Here is a 20,115-nt window from a genome sequence, read left to right on the forward strand (position 1 = left end):
CCTTGCTTAACCAAATATAATGAGTAAAGCTTGATTGGCTCTTGGTTCCAAAACACCAGTTGCCCCAATGAGCAGCCATATCGCTTGGGCTTTCAGGACAAAGGCTGAGTGCAGGATCATAATGCAAAAAACAAAGAAAACTGTAACAGCTTTTGGAGGGAAGGAAATTTTTATCTGGATTGGCTGTTAAACTCTAGGATATAAATGGGGAACTATTATTAATTTGCTTAGATATGAACATGATTTGTGGTTATGCAAGAAAATGTCCTTATTCTTAGGAGATGCAGGACTAAATAGTTAGGGGTGAAATCTCAAGATGTCCATGACTTAATCTCAAAAATTCAAATAGATGGCATAAAACAGATAGATACAGAGAAAGACATGGAAGTATTAAATATGGTGAAGCTTTAACAGTTGTTGAATCACGGCTTTTGATGTTTTTCATAATCGAAAGTTGGCTGAGGGGTGCTCAGCTGGCACGGTTGGTAGAGAATGTGATTCTTGATCTTGGGATTAGAAGTTCGAGCCATACGTTGGGTATAGAGATTACTTAAAAATAACATCTTTTAAAAAAATGGCTGAGAATTCAAATATGAATTAAATAGAGTAAGACATAATATCTGGCACTTAGTAAATAGGTACTCTGTGCATTTGCAGTGAGCAGAGCTTCCCAACGTGACAGGAACAGCATGAGAGAGGTAGACAGGACCCTGGAGGTCATCTGTGCAACACCCCCCCCCCACTTATGTAATCATAGGAAGAGGAGGTCTGGTCTCTGAACACAGTGGCTGGTGCAGATTCAGGACTAGCCTCCTTGAGGCTATGTGGTTTTTTCCCGTAAGAGAATGTGCTCTGGAATCAGGAAGACATGCACTCAAAGTACCTGTGTGATCTCAGGTAAGTCACTTAACATAGCTGCAATGTATCTTCTCCCTATATCCTCCTAACAGGGTAGTCACTAAGAGGATGTAGCAGAAAAATAGGCAAGAAGAGCCTAGAACAAAAGTGCCACATAGCTCGGAATCCCAGTAAATGCTGGTATTTATTACTTCTGCCTACAGCTCCTCCCCACCCTCCAGTTTTCTGCTGCCCCCAGCTTTTCCTACAGTTGCCCCGTTGAGCAGCCATGTCACTTGGGCTTTCAGGGGAAGGCTGGCTGCAGGATCATAATTCAAAGGGGCTCCTGCTTCTCCTTGGGGGTGTTGCAGCCCAGCCATCTGATGTGAGCTGTGCTGTATCTTCATGCTGAGGGAAGTCCTTCAGAGCAGTTCAGGGCCTTCTGCCTCCCCAGCATGACAAAAGAAGGTGGCTTCAGCCCATGTTCTTTCAGAATGAAACCTGGAAGAAATCAGGGGTGGTTTAAAAAAAGAAGACTTTTTTTTTTTTTAAAGAAGAAATATAAAATATTAATAGAGTTTTAAATCCAGAAATCATTTGACATTGAGATTAGTACAGTTCACTGTATGCTACAAGTCACACACAGGAGGGGCTAGCAGCGCCTGAAAGATAAAGAAGTATGACCATGGAGTGTTCAGTACGATCAGGTGTTGCCTCAGGTACTCAACAGGTGCCGTCACTCTCAGTCCTCAGAGCAGCTCTTTGGAGGAGATATTCTTCCCCTTACAGATGAGGGAGCAAAGCCTCAGGGAGACTAAGCCACCTGTCTATGAAGCAGCAGAGTCACGTTTACAACTGGGTCCCGTTCTAAATTTTTATGACCCTATAAGGTATACCAGGCTGTAGAGTTACCTGCACAGATGTGGCCTCACAGAGGTCACTTGGGAATGTCCATTCAGCTGGACATCAACCAGAAATTAGAGTCAAGGTGTAAACTCATGATATCGCCTGCTGACTGACTGAAACCCAAGCTCTATTTGAACCCCTGGCTTTTATTCCAACAGCGTGTGGTCCCTGCCGTGGAGTTCCCAAACTTCAAGCAATCAGGGGATCTTATGGGCTCCCAAGTAGAAGGATGGTCCCTAACCAGTGCAAGAGGGTCTGAGTGCTGGAGCTTTAGGCCACTGTCCACTGCAGAGGTTAACAGGGAGTCCTCTGGGCTGTCTCTGGCAGTGTCTACCTTCATCAGTCCTTAATGGAAGTAGCCTCTGGGTTGAACCCTGGAGGGGAGCCAGAAGTGGCTTACTTGGAGAAGAATCTCCTACCAAGCTACCTTTGTTCACATCTATGGTTTTTTCTGTTTCTGCTCCCAGAAACCGGTATACCAAATCAGAAAGTGGTTTTCAGCCCTTTTCGTCTTCTGTGCTGTTGTCTGTCCTGGGTTACTGTCCCAGTCCTTCATAAAACTACCCTTTTCCATGGGTCACCTGGGTGGCTCAGTCAGTTAAACATCTGCTTTCTGGTCTGGTCATGACCCCAGCGTGGAGGGATCAGGCTCCTTGCTCAGTGGGGAGCCTGCTTCTCCCTCTGCCCCTCCCCCTGACTGTGCTCTCGTTCACTCTCTCATGCTTTCTCTCTCTCTCAAGTAAATAAATAAAATCTTGAAAAACAAACAAACAAAAAACTACCCTTTTCCTCTCCTGTGGCCACTGACCTCCATGACCCACAAAATGCATACTTTGTTTCCTCCAAAAGACCTGATTCAGGAATAGTCTGTTTGAACAAGAGCAGTTTCTACAATGTGCCAAATCCGTACTCATAAGCTCCCTTGAATACTTCCTGGAACTAGTTGGGTAAGCAAATAAATGTGTGTCTACTATGTGCAAAGCTTTGCTCTAGGGTGAGAGAGGGATGCCTAAATTCCAGCCGAGGGTAAGACAAAGGCAGAGGCGGTTGTGGTATGAGGTCCAAAGCAAATGATAAGAACAATAGCAAAAAAAAAAAAAAAGAAAGAAAGAAAAGAAAAGAAAGCAAGAAAAAAAAAAAAACCACCCAAAATGTTATTTGGGTTTTAAAAATAAGAAGAATAGGGCAACCCTCTTGGGTCCCCGTCCTCTTTGGGAACACTGTACTATCACTTTACTACCATTGCTCAATAAATGTTTTGTTGCCCACCAAAAAGAAAATTAAAAATAAAAAAAAAGAATAAAAGAAGAAGGATAAAGAGGAGGAGGAGAGGGTGAAGAAGAAAAGGAGAGAGGGAAACAAGCCACAAAAGACTATTAAGGATAGAGAACAAATTGAGGGTTGATGGAGGGGGAAAAGGTGGTGGGTGGGCTGGATGGGTGATGGGTATTAAAGAGGGCACTGGTTATGATGAGCACTGGGTAATGCATGTAAGTGATGAATCACTGAATTCTACTCCGGAAACCAATACTACACTGTATGCTAACTAGAATTTAAATTTTAAAAAATTAATTAAAAAATAATAAAATTTTAAAAAGAAGGAGAATCTCTGGTCATCAGGGATAAAGAAAGATTTCAAGGAGGCCATGGCATTTTACAACATTTTTGAGCCCTAAGTATTATATGTCAGGGGGAAAAGACAAATAAAATTCCTCTCCTGCCCATCTTAGCTCTTGCCATCCTACGTAAGCATTCTAGATTCCACCCAGGCTAAATAATTTGTTCTATCCGTAATGTTCTCTACCACTTTTTTACCTTCAACTTGGCTCTTTCTCCCTGAATCACTTCCTTTTAACCCACGGTCTCCAATTGGCTAAATCTAAATCACCTCCCCCAAGACTCATGGCACCGGTCACCTTCCCCAGAATGCTTTCTATGTGGAACACTAATGGACTTTCATAGCAACATGTGTCTCTCTGTCCTTGGTAGTATGGGGTGATTATTAGCAAGGCTTCTAGAGCCAGAATATCTGGCTGTGAATCGTGGCTCTGACATCTATCAGCTAAATTACCTTTACTTGTTAAGAGGACTGAATTCATCCCCACAAAGTACTTAGAATCGTGTCCAGTTATAGAAATCACCAAGAACATTCTACTACTCTTAGTGCCACCAGCAGCGGCATAGCATATGTCATTCTGGTTTGCAATTCTTTGTCTGTTTGATACTATGACAAGATCTTCTTGAGCACAAGGACTGTGTGTTATACAACTTGGTATCTTCTACGCTTCATACATTTCCCAGCACATAATAGCATTTAATACATACTTGCTGGAATTGGGGGTGGGTGGGTAGAAAAGTGAAATAAATGTGGGCAGGTCCACAGGATAAGACCAGAGAATAGCACTTGGCATGGTCTAAGGCATAACCTGGTGTCATGTGACGAAGGTAGAATGGAGGTCATCAGAGGCGAGGAAGCATGGACTGATGCATCCTGATGTCAGAGGGATTATTCAGATGGGTTTTTTGATCAACAAGGCTGATAAAGGAAGTACAGGGATATCCTGGGAAAACAGGAAATCCAGCGATGTGATGCTTGCGTCAGATGGGATGTGATGCTTGCAAGAGTTGGAAGATGTTGTTGCAATGGAGGAGAGGAAGCATGGCATTGAGAAGAGGAGAGATTGCCTCTCTCCTGTTCTCCATTCCCATTACAGTCTTTATATTGAAAACATAAACTTTGTTGGTTAATTGCTTATTCAATATCCTTCCCTGGCTTTCCTAGCTTGTAGTTTGTATGTGTGAGCATGAGTGTATGGGTATGTTAGCACACAGGGAGCTTCATGTTTTGGCCCTACTGATCTCACTTCCTTCTACTCCCTCATCTCTGCCCGTCTCCACTAGATCATACTTCCGTCCTCCTTGCTTTGGAATGCTGATCTGTATCAGTATTTGCTATGTGACCTTGGACAAGTCACCTTTATTTTCTGGGCTTTTGCATTTTCTGATATAACATAGAAAAGTAGAACTGTAATCTCTACAGCAGTATTTTTAAAACTTCAAGTCAAAACTCATTAATGGATCAAGAAACTGATTGAATGAGCCAAACATTAAAATAGGAAATAGAACAAAAAACATACAGTAAAATGAAATAAAATAGAATATGTATTAGATAGAATGTGTACATGTGTGTATGTATATGCTGGGCCCTATGTAAATACATTTCTTACTATGAATGATGGTAAAAAAAGATTGAAAACATTCCTCTTTAGATCCTTCTGGCTTTAAAATTCAAGATGTATAGAATAGTTCCAACTTTTCTTTGCAACTTTGAAGGTGGAAATGAGCGGGGAGAAATATGTGTTTTTAAGGAAAAATTACTCGTGCCAACAACCAACAACTTCAGGTTGTGCGGATGAGGCAGTTATCCTATGTTTCTTTAATTCGAGAAATTATTCATGATAGTGCAGTGACAGGGACCAGATTTCTGCGGTGACAGAGTATCTAGCTCAAATGTTTCTCACTGAGGGGTGGGAGTGGGAGGAAGCCCTCTGGGGCCTTCAGAATTAGGCTTTCCTTTGGCGGCAGTTACAGAATGAACACAATGTATCTGCCAAAAGATGAGAGGGAGAAGTAGGAAGAGCCAAAAGGAGGAGGAAGAGGAAGAGGAAGAGGAGAAGTTCAAGGTCTAGGTCAGCTTTCAACAAATGTTTTTTGAGCACCTATAGATTTAATCTTGTTAAGTCCCATTTTTTTCCCTTTTCTAATGCAAAGGCAATTAATTAGAACTTTTCTGAGTTTCCTTTCATATCCAGGACTCAAGTGAGTGGATCTCACTGTGATGCCTTTATAAACTTTTTACTTTTTTCTCCCAATAACCTTGCAACAGCTATTTTTATTCCCAGTTTTTGGATGTGGTGTGGAGGGTTAAGTGACAGGTCCCAGGTCATGTGACTAGAAGCCAACGATGGTCTCTGCCTCTGAAGCCTTTCATATACTAGTGGTTTTTAAACATTGGTCCTCTCACACCTGCTTGGGGGCAGTGGCCCTTGCCTTACCCAACTTACTGACTCATAGTAAGGTGGATCGCCTCTCAGATGATTCTGGTGAGCCCCAAAGCTTGAGGACCACAGCAATAAACAAAGGTGTAAAAGAGCTTAGGACTCCTCCACCTCCCCCACTGCTCCCCATGCTTGATTCAGGATGAGTTGATGAGATGACTTTCCTGAGTGACCACAGCAGCACCTCATATTCACAGCACACTTTCTAGCAGCCAAGCACTGGGTGAGCTTCCTTCTGTGAACTCGCATTGAATGACAGTCACATTACGAATCGAGTGCTATCCATGCTTAAAAGGGAGATGTCTGAGTTGAGGAGCTTGACCTGGTTATGAAGTTAGTGAGTGGCAGAGCCGTAGACGAGGCAACATGGCTCCACTCTCCCCACCTGGGACAAGGGCACCAACCTGTCTCTCAGGTCAATAAAAGAAACTGATGCAGCACAAGAGAAGAGGGAAGTGGGAAGACTGGACAGAGAGCAGGAAATGAACTGAGGAGGAAGCCTGGAGATGCTGAATACAAATATTCTGTATTTTAGTGTTTTCCATCATTAGCCTTAGTGAGAGAGTGGAGGAACCAGACACATTACATGGGGTCTATTATGAAGCAAAATGAGGAAAATGACACATCTTCCATTTCTTATTTAAAAGTGTGGCTTTGTCATGAAGGAAAGAGGCAGGACTTAAAGTATGAAGATAGGGGCTAGAGTCTGTGTCAACCTGGGAACAGCCCAGACTCTGATGGAGCTCCTGCCATCACAGATAATGAGCTGAACGCCTTCACCTTGACCTCTCTGGGTTTCTTTATCTGCAAAAGGGGTATAACAATACCTACTTGATGGAATTGCTAAAAGTAACAAATGATATTAAATATTTGGCCCTGCCTTCTGAACCACCAACAGTTGACCTATGTCCAGGGACATTATTATCCACATGCAGTTTCTTCATCATCATTAGTTTGCCAAGTACCCGCTGTTCACCCAGCATTGCTTAGACATGGGTAAAAACCCTAATTCGTGGGTAGCACAACCATGGAGATCAAAAGTGGACCAGTCAGAGACTATCAGTACCTTGTTTTGTGCATAGCTCTTGTCAACTCAGTGAGTGCCTTCTCCATATTGCAGATGAAAACTGCAGGTGAAGGAGGTCGAATAAACTCCCTGACCTCAAGAGGCAGAGCAGAAAGCAGGGAAGCAATCCCTTTCTTCCCAGGGTACTGGATCCAGATGAATGTGGCTTTTTATTTTTTTTAATAAAATACAAAAAATAGAGAAGAGTCCCATCTATTATCACTTCTGAACAGTGAATTATCGGAAGGTAGGAATTCCAATGTTCATCCACCGTTGGTAACATTTACACAGAGCCTTATCTCTAAGTACAAATGTCCTCAGGTGTCGAGGAAGACTGTAACTCCTTCTCTACATTATTTTCCCCCAAAGACCCCAGAAACTACAGATTGTAGTACAGTATACTATAAACTGAAATAAAATGTTCAAAAATTAGTCTATTTTACTGGAGTGAATGTTGCGCTTTCCTTCCCTAGGTTACTGATTGTTTTCATTTCTGATTCTGAAAAGGACAGGCTGGTGGATTGCTTTATTAGCCATGGTATAAATAGAGTGCTGTTTGCCTTTGAGGTTAACAGGGCCTCCCAGAGGTATCTCCACACCTGACCCACGGGTAATGAAAGTTCCAGTAGGACTCAGGTGATAATAGTTCCAGTAAGACTGGCCCTCCTCAGGGGGAGCCTGAGGTCCCCTGGACATAGCCACTGACAGCAGGATCAGTGGCGGAATGTCCTTGCTGGCCGTCCCCAGGCCCTTACATGGCCAGGAAGGACACAGATGGATGAGAGAGGGACTGGCCTGTGCCAGCTGAATTCATAGAATCAATGGACGTTTCCAACTTGATGAGTACACAAATTTGGTTCTATGGATTTTGTGGATTGCTAGAGGACTTCTGTCGCAAATATTTAACACTGAGCAAGTTGGGCTTCTCTGAAACCAGGTAGGCTTTGAGATGTCTCTTCCTGCTTTCAGTTGAGGAGAGCTCTGGAAATGGGAATTGATTTTATCCTAGGTAGAACGTAATGAGAGAGGACATTTTGTTTCTGCAACATCCCAAGCTTCATTTCAAAGTCAAATCAAAATTATTTTTGTATTATTCCGTGGTTCAGGTTACTTAGATATTCCAAGCATGTATTTCAGCAGCACTGTAACAGACAGCAGGTTGCAATTTGAAATCAGTTAAATTTTTTCACTCACTTAATAGCAAATCCTTGATAATTGGAGTGCCTGGGTGGCTCAGTGGGTTAAAGCCTCTGCCTTCAGCTCAGGTCATGATCCTGGACCCTGGGATGGAGCCGGGTATGGGCTCTCTGCTCAGCAGGGAGCCTGTGTCCCCACCTTCTCTCTCTCTACCTACTTGTGATCTCTGTCTGTCAAATAAATAAATAAAATCTTAAAAAAAAAATCCTTGGTAATCATCTGGAAATTCCTAGACAAGGTAGGGTTAGGGGAACAAAACAATCATGGGGAATGCTGCCAGAAATTATTATAGGCTGCAACTGGGCAGTGGAATTTGTAACAGACTGCATATACCTGTTCTCTTGCATGGATGGAGAAGTTAAAAAAAACCTGGGTGGCTCAGTGGGTTAAAGCCTCTGCCTTCAGCTCAGGTCATGATTTCAGGGTCCTGGGATCTAGCCCTGCATCAGGCTCTCTGCTTGGCAGGGAGCCTGCTTCCTCTTCTCTCTCTGCCTGCCTCTCTTCCTACTTATGATCTCTCTCTGTCAAATAAATAAATAAAATCTTTAAAAAAAAAACAACCCAGAGCCCAACCTTGTTTAACAACATAGACTTGCTTATAGCTGATATTTTGGGAACAATTCCCATGCCAGATTCTCTCTCTTTTTTTTTTTTTTTTTAAGATTTTATTTATTTATTTGAGAAAGAGAGCGAGTGAACGAGCATGAGCAGGGGGAGGGGTACAGGGAGAGAGATAAGCAGACTCTCCACTGAGTAGGGAGACCCTCTCAGGCTGGATCCCAGAACCCTGGGTTCATGACCTGAGCCAAAGACAGATGCTTAACCGATTGAGCCACCCAGGTGCCCCCCCATGCCAGATTCTTTACAGGCAATGAATCCTCCCAGAAAATCAGCAAAAGAAGCATAATGATTCATATTTTATAGATGAAGAGATTGAAGCTGTGAGTGGTTGAATCACTTGTCTGAGGTTACACAGCTATTAACTGGCTCAGCTATAATTAGAATCTGGATTTGTCCAACACTGGAGTCCATGACTGAATATTTTCAAACTAGAGACTTGAGTTATACACTGTAGTTAATTAAGGCCAATTGATTTAGCAAAGTTCTATTAGCTAAAAAAAGAAAAAGCTGTTATTTGATAATAAAAGCAGCTACCACTATCATTTGTTGGGCACCTTCTTATTTATTTATTTGATTTATTTTTTGTTAGTTTCAGAGGTAGAATTTAGTGTTTCATCAGTTGCATATAACAACCAGTGCTCATTACATTGAAGGCTCTCCTTAATGCCCATTACCCAATTATCCCTTCTCCCCACTTTCCTCCCCTCCACAACCTTCAGTTTGTTTCCTAGAGTTCAGCATCTCTTATGGTTTGCCTCTCTCTCAATTTTCATCTTATTTTATTTTTCCTTCCCTTCCCCTATGTTCATTTATTTTGTTTCTTAAATTCCTTATATGAGTGAAATCATATGATATTTGTCTTTCTCTGACTGACTTATTTCTCTTAGCATAATACCCTCTATTATTTCTGTCCATGTCTTTGTAAATGGAAAGATTTCATTCTTTTTGATGGCCAAGTCATATTCCATTTGTATATTTTATAATGCTTATAGATTATTATTATATATATATCATACATCTATCTTCCATATCTTCTTTATTTGTTCATCACAGAAAACTCAGAAATGGACCATCAACCCTATGGTCAGCTAATCTTTGACAAAGTAAGAAAGAATATTCAATGGAAAAAAGACAGTGTCTTTAACAATTGGCACTGGGAAAACTGGACAGCCACATCCAGAAGGATGAAACCAGACCACCTACTTACACCATACACAAAAATAAATGCAAAATCGATGTTGGTACCGTCTGTGTGTCGGGAATGTTTCCCTGCATCTCATATCCCTTATTTTATTTAAGCCACAAAATAGCCCTAGGATTGTTACCACCTTTGTAGGTGAAGATAATGATAGAGAGGCTACCTGGTTACCTAGCAACCTTTTAAGGATCAGTTCAGGGTCTCTCAGGCTCCATGCAGGAGGATTAGGCTATGGACCCAAGTTGTGAGTAAAGCTAGGATATAAAATTATAAAATCACAGAAACTTGGAGCTGAGAGGGATAGTCAAGGTGGCCTAGTCTAATTCCTTTATTTTGCATGTAAGAAAAGCTAAGTCTAGAAACTTACCAAAAAAAAAAAAATCCATATCATCTAGTTGTAAATCTAAGACTAGGATACAGATTCAATTTAATTAATTAATTTTTATTTGAGTGCCTCCTCTGTGCCTCACATGACCAGGTCTCCTATCTCGAGGATCAAGAGACTTTTTTCTTCAGACTTCATTTAGAAGGCAGAATAAGGCCTGAGATCATGCAGCTCATCCCTAGTTCTGTAGGGGATGAGCCTGGGTCCTGAAGAGTAAAGAAAACAGGTGTGACAGGGCTTGATGACGGAGCTGTATCCATTCCTTTGCTTACTGACCATTCATATGATATACCTCTAGCAAGGGTCTACTTGTGTTCCAGGCACTGCTGTGAAATATGACAGATACGCATGAAATTCCTGGATGCTGTTGGACCTCATGTAGAAGTCAGGATGTGTCAGACCTTGCGTAGAAGGTCATGTGTCTGGGACCTGAGATCTTAGTCATGGGACTGACAACAATTAGTGAGAAAAACTTTCAACCTTCCCTGAAGGCAGAGGGGAGGGATCAGAGCTAGAGCATCAGTCACAACGTGATCCTAAACGTGAATGTCAAAAAAATACTGCTCTGAGTTACTTTCGAAATAACTTGTCTAGCATGAAATAAAAGTCAAGGCTTTTGATTAGATCCTCATCGGATGATTTCTTTTAATACAGTTAATAAGAATTACGGAAAACATCTGTTTCGAAAAAAACAAAAAAAAATCTGTTTTGGTAACAAAGGCCATATTCATCAAGTTCACAACTTGTGAACTGTGAGGGCATTTATGAAGATAAGAGTGGCTCTACTGTGCACAAGGCAACATAGGGCGCAGCTTCCCCATTGGCTTTAAGGGCATGACTCTGTCTCTGTCTCTCTAAGCTGAAAACATGAACTCCTGAAGCACTTTGTTTATGAGACTCTTTTTACTCTAAATATTTACATATAATTTAAGAAATGTATGTTGAGGGGCGCCTGGGTGGCTCAGTGGTTAAGCTGCCGCCTTCGGCTCAGGTCATGATCTCAGGGTCCTGGGATCCAGCCCCGCATCAGGCTCTCTGCTCAGCAGGGAGCCTGCTTCCTCCTCTCTCTCTGCCTGCCTCTCTGCCTGCTTGTGCTCTCTCTGTCAAATAAATAAATAAAATCTTAAAAAAAAAAAAAAAAGAAATGTATGTTGAATAATAAAAATGTGTGACTGAAAAATAAAATAAACAAAATAAATAAATATTTATTTATAAATATAAAATAATAAATATATATTATATGTAATATATAAAAATTTATATAAATAATAAATAAATAAAATAAAATAAACATAAATAAAAAGTGAGCTCCATGAGTTAAGTGACAATCCAAGGTTATATAACTAATTAACATCAATCTTGGACTTGAAGCCTCCATCTAATTTGTATTTCACTCTTCCAATTTGCTTCTTTGGAATCTTTCAACACTATCAAAAAAAAAAAAGAAGAATGGTAATATTGTGCCTTCCTTTGCTCCAGAGTAAGAATGTCAGCAAAATGTCTTGCAATCTTTGAACAAGCAAGTGTAAAGTTAATGTATGGAAAGGCAGACATTATCTCAGGAAGCATATCTCTAAAACCTGTAACAAGTTACATAATGACATTTCTAAAATTCTCTAATTTGACACTGGAAATGTGCCTTCTCCGTGCATAAATGTAATAATAATTCCATTTGCTGGGTTACACAAGAAATGAGACTTGAATAACTTGCCTTCTTTGGTCAGATAAATGGATGAGAAGATTCTAGCCAGTCTCTCTTAATTTTGTGTCCACAGGCATATTTACTCCATTAGTGGATATTAAGACCGTCTTTATAATAAAGGCAGCCAGGCTGAAACATGGCTGATTCAGTGTTTTGGAATCTGTAAACTAATGGAAATATAGCTATGTGACTGACTGCTTGGATCAATGTGGCTATTAGATCAACTGTATAAGAATGAATTCTTAATACTTGCCATAGAAAAAAAGGATTGTGCCAACTCATTTGGCTCTGTTGACTTAATCACATGGTAGGCCTGGGAATGGATAAGCCTGGACGGAAACATGAGGATGAAAGAAAGAGAATTCTCCCGTTGGGAAAGCTGTCAGAGGGAGGAGAGCAGGGGCGGTGTAGGTGGAACCCTGAACCTGGAGGGGCAGGGCACATTCTTGAATCAAAGCCAGTATCAGGTATGGCCATTCCTTCTCAACTAGTCAAACTTGTCTGGATATGTCTAAGCAATGCCCTTGGTAGGCAAATAGATTTTTCAAACAGTACATGCTCTCTGCCCTCTATATACATTTTCCCCTTATAAAACAATGCTACCTCCTTACTATCAGCACACCGACCTCAAATTCATATCCCAAAGTCCAATGTCATGAATGAAAAGGAGCTTATCACACAAGGGGAAATCCTATTGCTTGCCAATGAGAAGGCACCTCTCCTACCAATCATGAATGTATGTTTTGGTGTAAATGATCAACTTGACTCTCCACTCCTCCCTGTTCTAACACTGATAAGAAGCAGATTGCTAGGTCCATGGAGTGCTACACCCTCAGTTTCCCCAGAAATTTTGCGGGGTATGGAAGATTAGTCTCTTAGCACAGGACTCTGCATTTCAACCTTCCCCGGGGGCAGGGCACCCCAACCTTGCTAGGCATCAGACAATCACCTAGGCAACTTAAAATAAATATATGTTTTTCAATTGTTCCCCATATCCAATGAATCAAAATTGAAGGTAAGGCAAGTGGGCGTGGGTTTCAGCAAGGACTCCAGGGAGCTCTGATCTACAGATCCCTGATCTGAGATAGGAAGCCAGTTTCTGAGATTGAATTTGGGGGAGATTTTGCAGGTCATGGACAGAATTTTCCCACTGTATATGCTCAGATATGCTGAGACACTCTTGGAATCTTTACAAAACCATTGTCATAGTGCCCCCGTGTTACTACATTAGTGTCCTCGGCTTGAATTGTAATCTTTTTAGAGGAGGTTCTGAATCCTCTTAAGTCAGAGCTTCTCAAGCAGTTACTATGTGCCAAGACCTTCGGGCAACAAAATAGGTTAAACATATTTCCTATCTACTGGAACCTAACACTGAGTCTAGACTAGGGAGAATAAGCCTGTCATACGTGAAAAATCAGATGAGAATCTGGAGACTAAAAGATTAGGAGGTACTGAAGGGATGAGTCTGATACACCTTGATCCAGGTGATGTTGGTGACTGTCCTCCTAGGAGGCCATGGGAGCCCTCATCCAGTCCCACGTTACTTCTCTTGTGATTGATGAAACACCCACGGTTGCTGTGCATCTGGGCTGAATCCGACTGGACCAGTAGGGGAGGACCAAGCAGTAGAGAAGCACCTCCCAGCCTCAAAGGGAAGAACTCAGGAAAGGCTGGAATATCCAGGAAGGCTGTAGATCTGTGGGGTAAGTACTCAACGGGACTGTGGATTTAAAGAAGGGAGGGAAATGATGATAATGAAGATAAGAAGAGATAAGAAGAGGCAGGAATTCTTCCTTCTGCCAGGTACACTGGGAGGCTAGCAGGTGCTTTTTTGTTTTTTTCCAGCTGTGCATTCTGAGCCTCATATTCCAGTGCTCTGCTCTCCATCTCTGGATTTGTCCGCCAGACTGTGGGCTTTCTCACTTATGCATGCTCTCTTGCAAGGCTAGAGTTCCCCTGTTGTGGTTTGGAAGCTACAGGGAACCAGCTGGGGTAGGAAGCTCCACACTGCAGAAAATTTTCAGACCAGCTAAACCAAACAACATCAACAGAGATCACACTGAGACTGGGAGCAATCAAGGCCTGTGTGTGTATGAGTATGTTGTGAAATGACGTTATTTACGTTCTAAAAAAAGAGTGCTAGGGGAAAAGATGGATGGTTCTGGTAGTAAAGCCAGCCATGAAGTCCCTTTTAAATGTCTCAAGTATTCTAAAAATGTACCGTAGAGGGGTATCTCCTCTACTCTGATAAAGAAGCCAAGTGTGTTTTCCTTTTAAACAACTAGAAAAAAAAAATACTTATGTCTATCTCAAAACTGGAGCCCGAAGTGGAGTTCTGAAAATAATGAACATCCAAAACCAAAATAGTTTTCTTTTAAAAAAAAAATTAAGAAAAAGAAAAATGTGGTTGTATGTAACAGTGGCGTTACTCATACGACGTGTACAACTGGCAGAACTTTCAGATTTAATTGCACAAATAAATGACAAAAATTGTTAATTTATATAAACTCATCTGAATAAGGAAATTATTCTAGTTCTAAACAACAACAACAACAAAAATACGGTATTTAGTAAAAAGAAGGAGGAAGGTGGGTTTCTGATTTCTAAAAAGCCAAATATCCAATTTCCTTGACAAGGTAACCTGTGACATTTTAAACAAAAAGCAAATGGCTTCTGAAGGGTCTGCCAGCCAGCCAGGTACTAAGGGTCAGAGGGTTTTTCTGTGACCTGCCAGTGTCGGTTTGTTGTAACTACGCTCTGTAGTTGTATGCATGTATAATGCGGTGTAACCAGAATCGTGAGAGCGGAAACTTCTGAACTCTTCCAGCAAGGGTAGCTAATGCCGGGCATGAACAAAAGTTTTCAGAGACCTATTAATACAAATATAGCTGTAGATGTGTATATGACTAGAAGGAGTTGGAAAAAACAAAATAGCAGCCCCACCACCTAACACTGAAACATTCTGTGTATAGATCGTCCTGAGACTTCAAGCTGACCCCGTGACATAAACAGACTCTTTTCCTTCAGGAGAAAGGACGCTTTGCAATCCCCACCTGGGATCACTAGGATGCCAGGTGGGTTTGTGAGCTTCCCGCAGCCAGCTGCTCTACCCAACCATCTCTCACCGCTGGAAAGGCCCTTTCTAGCCCTCAGCCTCAGTTTCCCAATTTGCAAAGTTAGGTTTGGAAGACTAATCTAATGGCACTCTAAAGTTTCATTACCTTACTGCTTCTTTTAAATGAGCAGCCTCTGGCTTGTTCCTTTGGGGATTAATATGATTAAGGCGGTAATCTAATATCCAGGAGAATTAACCATAGCAAAAATTTTCCACCACGATTCTATTTCCAGATGAAATTTACTTCCAAGTGACCAACTCTACTATAATGCTTTCAGACACTGTTTTCATTTCCTGATTTGCTCAGCAGGAATGATTTCTCTTTTTGAATGTGTTTAAACAAACTGACTGTAATAACCACACATCTTCCAAGTTTTCTTCACAAAACTTGCATTTTGGCTGCACCGGCAGTTGCTAGATAATAACAATGTTTGTTCAGCTGCTCGAATTCCTGTGCCACACGTTTCATATTCGTACTAACATTTGAACTGAGGTACTCATTGAACTAATTTCCCGCATCTTAAAATTGACTGAATATTGTAGCTTTATACCACAACATCGAACATTCAAGGTGGTTTGTGAAGAAAGTTACGATTGTCATACTTGTCTGAAGAATTCCTCATGCTACTTTAAGGGCAGAGAATGGGAAATTAAACTGTAATAGGAGATTGGAACAAGATTATGAAGGTATTCATTGTATGATTAGTATAGTTCAACAACTTATTTTTCTCTCAAAATTCTGTGGGTCACTTGCCTGACTGTTCGGCTGATCTCTCCTGGCATCTTTTCTGGGGCTGAACCCATGTGGCAGTTGGGCTCGGGGGTGGCGGTGGGGGGGACTCAGAGAGGGGCTGTTGGCCATGGCACATTGGTCTTACATCATGCAGGCTTCCCATAGAACCACCCTGAGCTTTCTTAACAGCACAGTGGTGTCACGGCAGAGTTCTCAGAGGGAGCATCCCCAGAGTGTGAGGAGAGAGTTAGAAAACCTTTTAAATAGAAGCTATAAGACTTGCGTCAACTCTGTCACATTTTATTGGTCAAAACCAGTCATAAAACCAGCCCCGATTCAAGTGGCAAAGCCACGTTACAACAAGCTTGTGGGATGGGACATATGGAGGCAAGCCATTTCTGCAAAACCCTTTACTATACTCCACCTGACTAAATCAATGAGCTAATCACCACCACCCCCATGGCTCAAACCATGATGGCTCCTGCTTCAAGTTTGGGATTTAGTCATCTCCATCAGGTTCAAATGCAGAAGGGTGAGCTCCCTCATGGGCAGCTGTCAGACGTGCTTCTCTCCAACTGAAAACTTGTGAACCAAAAGGCAAGTTTCTGCTCTCCACACACCCAACACCCAATGATGACACAAAGACAGGAAAACTGCCACAGACAAATGATTATATGTAGTGCACCATGGGGAACCTAAAGGAGGCAGAGGTGAGCATGGAAAAAGTGGGAAGTTGCTGACTGCCCTCGGAAAGATGGATGAGGAGCCCTCGCAGTCCTCTGGTGAGAGATAATCATGGAGTCACCATCATTTCCTGAATATTTACTATACCAGACACTGTTCTGAGCATTCTCCACACACTTTCTCATTTAACGATCATCACTAATTTGAGAAGAAAGGAATCCATCTGGCAGTTGAGGAAAACCCGGGCTCGGACACGGTTAGTGAACTAAGTCACCTAATCCCCATGGCTAATGTGGTTGGAGGTGGGAAGACTGAAGGTGGCTTTGAACTTTCTAGCTTGGATATTAACTGGGATAGGCAAGTGGAAAAGCTAAATTAATCTTTGGACATGTGGATTTTGAGGAGCCTGCAAGATACCCGCGGGGAAGAACTAAGGGCCGGAAATACACGCTTAGCAGTGACTGGCCTTCTTTAGAGATGTCTCCACCTCTTATTCAAACTTATTAAAACCTTCAATACAAGTCTGAGTTACGGTGCTTCCAGCATAAATCTGCATTTCTTACTTGTCTCTCCTTTACTTAAATGAGAGGTATGGAGGGGAAAGCAATTTGGGGATGTAGCGGGTGATGACAGCGGTAAAATCCAACACCTGCTCAATGCAAGCTTGTTAGGGCTAAAAGTAGCTTCTGTGTGGCTGGCATTTCTTATAAATCATGCTGTGGGCCATGGGTAGGTGGGATGGCTCAGGGCTGGTTTTTCTACCGGTTGTGATAGAATTCTCACCACAGTTCCCTTGAACTTGCACAAGAAAGCTCTATTTCTAGTGAGAGATGGATTTAGAATATTCATTTCTCTCTCTCCTGGGGAGAATATATTCTTCGCATGCCCCACATTTGAGGAAAATTCGAGCTTTGGTCAATGGAGAGTCTCATTTCCTTGTAGAGGATAGTTCTTGTGTTTTAGTCTACTTCCGGTCTAATTTTAAATCAATTGCAATTGAAAACATATGAATATATCAATTGCTGAGACATTGCCCAATTATAAATTTAATAAGGGGCGCCTGGGTGGCTCTGTTGGTTAAATGTCTGATTCCTGATCTCAGCTCAGGTCTTGATCTCAGGGTTGTGCGTTCAAGCTGGGCACTGGGCTCCACGCGGAGCCTACTTTAAACGAAAAAATTAATAGGAACAATGGTCTCTGAAGGGTTGAAAATCAGAGCCATTGCAATACTTCAGATATTTCTTGTTGCCCTCAAGGGGAATTTTACTAGCATTCTAGAGCGCTTCACATGGGAGTAGACATGAAGAGCAGTTGTGTAATGTTGCAGTTTGATTTAGAATCACCCTCTTAAAAAATGACAAAAATAACTCATGTCACTGTCAGGTCCATTTTAATATTTAGCTGGCTACAAGGTTATATAACCCTTTGGTGTATGGTAGGCAAGAACACAGATGGTCCAGTAACCATAGCAACAACACTTTGGCTTGTTTTCTGCCTGTCAGCCTTTTTCAACATCATATTCCTTTTAAAGCAGAGGCTCTCTCTTACATTTACGCTCACTTCCTCTACTCTTTCTCCTTTTCTCCCCCTCTCCACATTCCTTCCTCCTTTCCCCCTCTTTCCTTGCACTTTCCTCTGACCACTCACTTTTGGCAAACTGAAAAAGAACAAAACAGTTTCATAGACCTTCCTCCTGTTTATTCAATCACTAAATTATTGAACCTCAGATATGAGTTTGAATTACAATGTTTCTATCATAAACTACATTTCTTATTTGTCTCTTTTTTACTTGAATAGGAGATATGGAGGGGAATGCAGGGGCCCCTGGGTGGTTCAGTCTTTAAGTGACTGCCTTCATCAGCTCAGGTCCTGAGCCGGGTCCCATTCCACCTGGCTCCCTGCTTGGTAAGAAGCCTGCTTCTCCTTCTTCCTCTCTCCCTCCTTCTGTTTGCTCTCTCACTGTCTCTCTCTCTGTCAAATAAATAAATAAAATCTTTTTAAAAATCTGCTTAAAAAAAAAAGGAAGGGAATGCAATGATATGGCCACAAGTTAGCATAATAAGGGTGTTTTTAATCCTTGGAGTTTAGGCAAATACTACACCTCAAAAATCAAATCTGTAGGATTATTTCAGGGTTCTGAACTTCCCTGAAACATCTCTGGGCAGAAATTACATCTCCTCTCTTTTTGTTTTTTAAACACCCATCCCCCTCAGGAAGGCTTTCCTGAACTTTTGTTATTTTCCTAGTTCCTGTACACTTCGATTCTGATTTATATTTATTTTCTGGATTAGTTGTTTATTGTCCTTCACAATAGACTCTAAACTCTATAGATCAGAGACCATTTTTGAAATGTTTAACTTTGTATTCCCAGTATGTTATTTAGGATTTGGTTCCTTGGAAGTATTAAGTAAATCATTTTCAAATGAATGAAGGAATCAGTGCTTCCTTTTGGATATACCTTTTAGATCTGGTTGCAGAACAAATCCAAACCCGTTTGTCATATTTGAAGAGCTGGTATATTTTCTGTTTTCCCCTTTACTTTGGCTGCTAGAAAGCCCAGGTTAATGTTCAATCATATTTTTATTTGCTAATGAGCTAAGCATATTTTGTTTCTTTCTTTTGCATGGCATTTATTTTCTACTATTATAGATTTATTATTTTAAAGTTTTTTTTATTATGAGTCACCTCAAATGCTTCCTTCAAAAAAAAAAAATTATTTATTTGAGAGAGAGAGAGCACAAACCAGGAGGGAAATGCGGAGGGAGAAGCAGACTCCCTGCTCGGCAAGGAGCCCCATTGCAGGGCTCAATCCCAGGGCCCTGGGACCATGAGCCAAGCCAAAGGCAGACACTCAGCCAACTGAGACACCCAGGCATCCCCTCAAATACTTCTTGAAAGCAAGAATCATATAATAATAATAGATACAGTAAATGTAATATACTTCATAGTAAAAGGATTTTCCAAGAATCTCCTAGAGAGAATGATGTGTACTATGAATGGTTAACTCTGTTAAATAATGACATGGACAATAACCAACAAAACTTTATATATTTTTTAAAGATTTGTTTATTTTAGAGGGGAGAAGAGGCAGAGGGATAGGTAGAAAGAGAATTTCAAGCAGACTCTGCATAGCACAGAGCCCAACATAGGGCTCAATCTAATGACAGTTAGTCAAAATCAACAGTCGAGGGGCACCTGGGTGGCTCAGTGCGTTAAAGCCTCTGCCTTCAGCTCAGGTCATGATCCCAGAGTCCTAGGATTGAGCCCCGCATCGGGCTCTCTGCTCAGCGGGGAGTCTGCTTTCCCTTCTCTCTCTCTCTGCCTGCCTCTCTGACTACTTGTGATCCTATCTGTCAATTAAATAAATAAAATCTTAAAAAAAAAAAAATCAACAGTCGAAGGCTTAACCGACTGAGCCACCCAGGTGCTCCTAACTAAAGACATTTTAAATAAATAATTGAAAAGGCCTTTTTACTCTTTAGTTATGGTATTAGGTATTAGGTGAAAACAAGCAAACATTATATGTGAATCTTGTCATATTTATCAGCAAAATAGCTGAACTTTTAAAAGGTAAAATCCACTTGAATTGCTGAAACATTGCTGCATTATTTAT

General features: G+C 41.4%; 1 protein-coding gene across 1 annotated transcript in view; it reads left to right on the forward strand.

Annotated features, from left to right (window-relative positions):
* The first annotated feature begins 13,651 nt into the window (after positions 1-13,651).
* The window catches only part of LCA5 (lebercilin LCA5), a 127,945-nt gene continuing 121,481 nt past the window's right edge, over positions 13,652-20,115 (forward strand). The window contains exon 1 of the mRNA XM_044246834.1: positions 13,652-13,673. The gene's annotated coding sequence lies outside the window, so the exon portion shown is untranslated. The remainder of the gene's footprint in view (positions 13,674-20,115) is intronic.

This window comes from Neovison vison, chromosome 1 (assembly GCF_020171115.1).
Source record: "Neovison vison isolate M4711 chromosome 1, ASM_NN_V1, whole genome shotgun sequence".
Lineage (NCBI taxonomy): Eukaryota > Metazoa > Chordata > Mammalia > Carnivora > Mustelidae > Neogale > Neogale vison.